The sequence below is a fragment of the Nothobranchius furzeri genome, chromosome 1 (genome assembly GCF_043380555.1).
Source record: "Nothobranchius furzeri strain GRZ-AD chromosome 1, NfurGRZ-RIMD1, whole genome shotgun sequence".
Classification (NCBI taxonomy): Eukaryota; Metazoa; Chordata; class Actinopteri; order Cyprinodontiformes; family Nothobranchiidae; genus Nothobranchius; species Nothobranchius furzeri.
This window is the reverse complement of record NC_091741.1, coordinates 85,029,197-85,034,655: the sequence shown is the minus strand read 5'-3', so window position 1 is coordinate 85,034,655 and position 5,459 is coordinate 85,029,197. Positions and strand designations below refer to the sequence as shown.

The following is a 5,459-nucleotide window of genomic DNA, read 5'->3' as shown; positions in this document are numbered from 1 at the left end:
TAAATCAAGAAATGATTCCCATCTGAACATCTGAGCTGGACACTGCTCAGCGCAGCTCGCTGTCAGCGCATACGTAAGGTGCACAGCGAGCTGAAGATGTGGAGAGAGGCTTGGAGCGCGTCGCAGAACCAGAGCGCATGCGGGAAGATTCGTCCGACTGAAGCGAGCGTTTTCCAAACCCTGTCTCTCAGAGAGACTTGTCACTTAGAAAATGTTCCCTGATTATGAAACTTTGGCTGAATAGTGCTTGTTCCTGTCTCCAATGTGGTGTCACATCCAGGAGCCGTCTGAGGAGAAGCCCAGAATCTCACATCCTCTTCAGCTCAGAAAGCGCATATGATTACGCACAAGCGTGACGCGTCAACCCGATCTCACAGTAAGACCGGGTTGGACCTGTTCAGGTTTACACAGACAATCTTTACATTTAGAATTGGCATACAGATATAAAAGTAATGCAGTAAAATATAAAGCATTTTATTTAAAATCCATTCATTATTTTACAAGCACTGAGAGCCGCATCAGATGGATGGAAGAGCCGTGGGTTGCCGACCCCTGGGTTAAACGTTCCTACTTTAAGAAAACCTTTAAATTGCATTTTTTATGTGTTACCTGGGCACTCTAAATATTTGTTTAAAATTAAATCAAAGGAAATCGTAATGGTACTGAATGTTTATTAATTACTATTCAAAAAATGAAAGTGATGGGGAAAAAGGTCGATCATATTTTTTAAACCCTGTCTGTCGAGTGACTGTTTAGCTTGACGTCTGATATATATATATATATATATATATATATATATATATATATATATATATATATATATGTATATATATATATATATATATATATATATATATATATATATATATATATATATATATACATATATAGCCATGCCCTGATGTGGGGGCTGGGGGGTGCGTCGACATGGTCGGGACATAGAAGGGGGTGCGCGGCTAAATAAGTTTGGGAACCACTGCACAGCATTCAAACAATAAATGACATCTCAAAAGTGCCATTCGTAATATTTTATCATTTACTGTGCCTACCTTTGCTCTCAAATGTTTAAAATAGCATGATATGGAACCTTTAAGGTTATAGTTTGAAAAAGCTTTAAGGACCTGTATCTTGCTACTTTACACCTTGCAACGATGATATGCACATTATAAGAAAAAATATTACGGTTGGTATTATTGAGATGGCATTTTTTGTGAAAGGTAAGTTATTTTTGTGAGCTATCCTACCCAGAAATAAGAGGCTTGGATTTGATCAAACCCTGCCTCCTGCAGTGTGTATTCCACAATAGTACACAGCTGCAGATGTAGACACTACAGTTTCATGCTGACATGTCCTTACTCAGCCAGCATTCAGTGTAATACTGCCACCACGGTGAGTCATATGAAAGCGGCATGGCGTTGCAGGAATTCTGCGGCATTCGTGGGACTAAAAGAACTATTTTCTAATCTGCTTTGCCTTACACCTTGAATCGCTCATATGTTGTACTTCAATTTAACTGAAAAAGATTGATGTGTGTTTCAACCACGCCAGTCACGTACTTTGAGATTTTTCAGCTTGTAAAACTTTGTGATTAGCATGACCACAAATCAGACGTTGGCACATCGCCTATACGATGTCACCAGAATCTCCTTTCCCCTAGCTTAGCTGCTACTTACCAAATGACCAGCTTTATGATGATACTTTCCTCCTGAAGGAAGGATTTGAATTTTGCTGAATTTACAGCCATTTCTCTAGTTTCTGGTTCGATGACGTCCATTAGGTGATGCAAATTTGCAATCCATATTTTCACACAAAACCTAAAATAACAATTGTCAACATTTAAAAATGTGCGCCTTGTTAGCATCAGAATGTGTCTTTAAAATTCACAAACATCATACGTGAAATCCATGGCACATAACAAACAGGATTATAAAAGTGTTTTTAGCCCCATTGACTTGCATTCATTTTTTCGTTCTTCCGGGGACCCATGGTCTGGATGCAGATGGGCATGACTTAGGCTTTCTATAAACCACCTAAGACTCCTAGATGCAAACTGGTGGCATTGTTTTCTAAAAGAGGCTTTGGACTAGACTGGATGGGGAGGAGCGGGTTGTGATGATGCTGCAACAACACCAGCAATTCAAACTGAGCAAAAAGCAAACGGTTTGCAGCTTAGACAGGAAAATGCAGCCAAAACCCCCTCTGGGGTGCTTTTCATAAGGAAATAACAACATAGTCAAAAGCTCCTAAAAGTAGATTTTGCATGATATAGGACCTTTAGACTGACCCATAGGAAACAAACACGATTTTTTATGTTTTGGTAATACAATGATATTTTGGGAATCAATTGAAATATGCTATTGTATTTTGATTGTGTTTTATAAATAGCACAAGCTCACATCAAAATAATCTGAAGGCAGTTTATGCAGAGAAACTTGACGATTTTCTTTGAGTAATCACTTGGCAACAAGGAAAGTGGAGGGGGGGGGGGGGGAATCACAGTTTTAACAGGTAGAAATGTCTGGCAGATCCAGACTCAGGCAGGGCAGCCATCTGCTTCTGTCGAGGACAAAAGAACAGAAAGGCTAGAGACAGAGAAACCAACACAACAAGTGAATACTGGGAACAATCATGATGTTTTAGAAACATAAAGCTCAGAAGCCAGAGAAGATACAGGAGAACACGCTCCAGAAAATTACAGAGAGAGAGGCTATCAGAGAAAAAAAATGCATACAAACACAGAGAGAACAGTGGAGGGTATCAGTTCAGAGGACTGTTGGAGGTGTCCCAGGAGCCTGGGTCTATTGGAGCATAACTATTTAGGCACCACAAAATACACACAACAATGATTTACTTATAAATCTTAAAAAGTAGAATGTGTGCATGCAAAATTAAACTTGTAATTGTTACTTTTTAAAAACTGTTCTGATAGTTTGTACAAGTATTGCCATGATTTAATGTTTTTATCTGTTTTGAGTTGCTTTATAGGTTTTGTGTTTTAAAATTGATCTCTAATCGTGTTTGATATTTTATTACTCTGTGAGAGCAGTCATTTGGATTAGGTATATTATTAGGGCTAGAGCTAAAATATGTTTATTAGATCATCAGATCCTTACAGTCTGAAATTAGGCTAAATGTACAGCATTCTTTAGTAAATACAAGAAGCTAAGTGACAACCATACAAGTGTGACTGTTTTATTTGTAATCCAAGGTTGTCTTTGTTATGAAAAGGATTTTCTTGTTTTCTTGCCTTGATATGAAGGCTGGTGATGTTTTTGCCCTTGTGTCTGTGTGTACATCTTTGCTAGCAAAACATCTGAAGAACCAATCAATAGATTTTACTGAAACGCTCAGGAAACAACCATTGGATGCACATCTAGAACTGATTACAATTTGGAGCCAATACAATTCAAGATGGCACAGCTAATCTGCTTTAGCAAGCACAAAAATGGGTAAAACTTAGTCATTTCAAATGGATTAGTTTTGGAGATGTTGAGCTGCATATTGATGTGGTGGTAGTTGAGATTTTGCAATATTGTGTCATGAGATCTTTGATTTTTACAGATTTTCTAAAGCAGCAATAACCCCATCAGTTCTCAGTTTAAGATTATCTTAGTTTAAAATTTTGGAATGAAAGGCAGAAGATGACACATTCCTGGAAGGAATGCTAGACCTTTACCTTTTGACCTGTTCTTGTGAGGTTGCATTAATTTATCGAAGCCCTGTTCTTTCTGTAATAAAATAAAAAATACATTTTACTGCTTATCATTGACTATTAACTTACTACACCAACTAGAAATTTACAGCTACGACCTATAGGATAGACATAAAACAAACAAAAAAGAAAACAGATGCAGGCAAACAAAAAAATTAAGTCGGGGGTAGTATAGGTGGTATTCAATTTCCCTCCGGGATTAATAAAGTACCTTTGAATTGAATTGGGTATAGGTAGTATAAGCTGGCATTTTGACTTCATTAAATATATCTGTTTGTGTTGAACACAGATTAAAGACATTCCCTGGTTCCTTTATTCGACACAAATACAAAAAAATCTAGTGTTATGCTAATTTATTAAGAAAAATTATGGTGATGCTTTTATTATTTGCTCAATAATGATATTGCAAAAGAAAAGTCATAGTGAAATGTCATCCAACTTTACATCTGCTAATATGCAACTAAATTAATACCTGTTCACTAATTAGTGTAGATGATTATCGTTCTGGTTGAGTTAAACATGCAGCTACAGTATGTGATGCGTGCGTTTGTCGTGCTGCATATTTAGTGCATAACTTACCGTGTTATTTCACACAGTTAGAAGGAAAATTAACAGGTGGTTCCACTGGGGCTCGAACCCAGGACCTTCTGCGTGTAAAGCAGACGTGATAACCGCTACACTATGGAACCGAGTGCTCTCAGTGGTGGGCGAAATCCTATCTAAACCTGAAAAAAACGTAATGGTTGCCTGAATTAATATTTAATGATGAGTATTGGAATATTACACCGAAAGAGCTGGGAGTCCGCTGACGTTTTCCGGGACCAACGTTCCGTGATGCCCTCTGTCGTTCGCTTCGCTGCTGCAGCGCAACAATCGGTGCGTGACCCTGTCCCTCTAACATTTCATCTGGATTTTAACCAGCTCCGAGTATAAAGCAGCTTGCTAGTGTTTACATTAAGGTGGGAGTCGAGCCATCTTGGGACGGTTCAGTGGCTGATTAAACATTATGGAGAACAGCCGCATGTGATCTAAAAATAAGAGTTGGGTCGCCGTCATTTGTCTCTCTAGTCTTGCCGCTTTTACGTTCGTAGCGAGTCCAGATTAACGTTCGAACAAAACGGATTTAGCGGCTAGCATGGATCAGGCGTGCACATGTTTAAACTTGTGATTGAATAAAGGGACGTTCTTGTGCACTTTGCTGTCTTAGCGTGTGAATATATTGCGAGCTGAAAGATTGTGAACGATCGAACAGAAAGATCAGGAAATAAAGTTTACTATTGACACACGTTTACAGCTATTTAGTCAATCAAATCATTATTTATGAAGAAAAACAGCACACATGAAGGTTGAAACATCTCAGAATGGAATGTAAATAAGAAAGTAGAATCAAAAGAAAGTATTAGCTTGACTATTTCTCATGAAGTCTCTCAAATATGCTCCTGAATATTATACTGCATCAACCTAACATATTTTATGTACAAGGTCATTAGGCCTGCTGCATAGAGTCGGTGTAGCTGAGCTGTTAATAGTTGTGCATGTTAAACATGTTGGGCGTGTTCCTGTTTGTTGATTTTTTAAATTCAGTTAATTTAATAACTCATTTTCATTACAACTACATTTTGATGTGTCTGAATGTCTATAACCAGTAAATTTGGTTTATGAAATGGTGCTTTGAGACATTCTGCATTTGAATGAGTAGACATTCGAATTTTTGAGTGGATTTGTCTCTGATTCATGCTCGCCTAAA

At 37.9% G+C, this 5,459-nt stretch overlaps 1 non-coding gene across 1 annotated transcript; it reads right to left on the bottom strand.

The window, feature by feature from the left end:
• Positions 1-4,328: 4,328 nt before the first annotated feature.
• On the bottom strand, positions 4,329-4,401 carry trnav-uac (transfer RNA valine (anticodon UAC)). Its single transcript has one exon. It is a non-coding gene; the product is annotated as a tRNA-Val (tRNA).
• Positions 4,402-5,459: the final 1,058 nt, after the last annotated feature.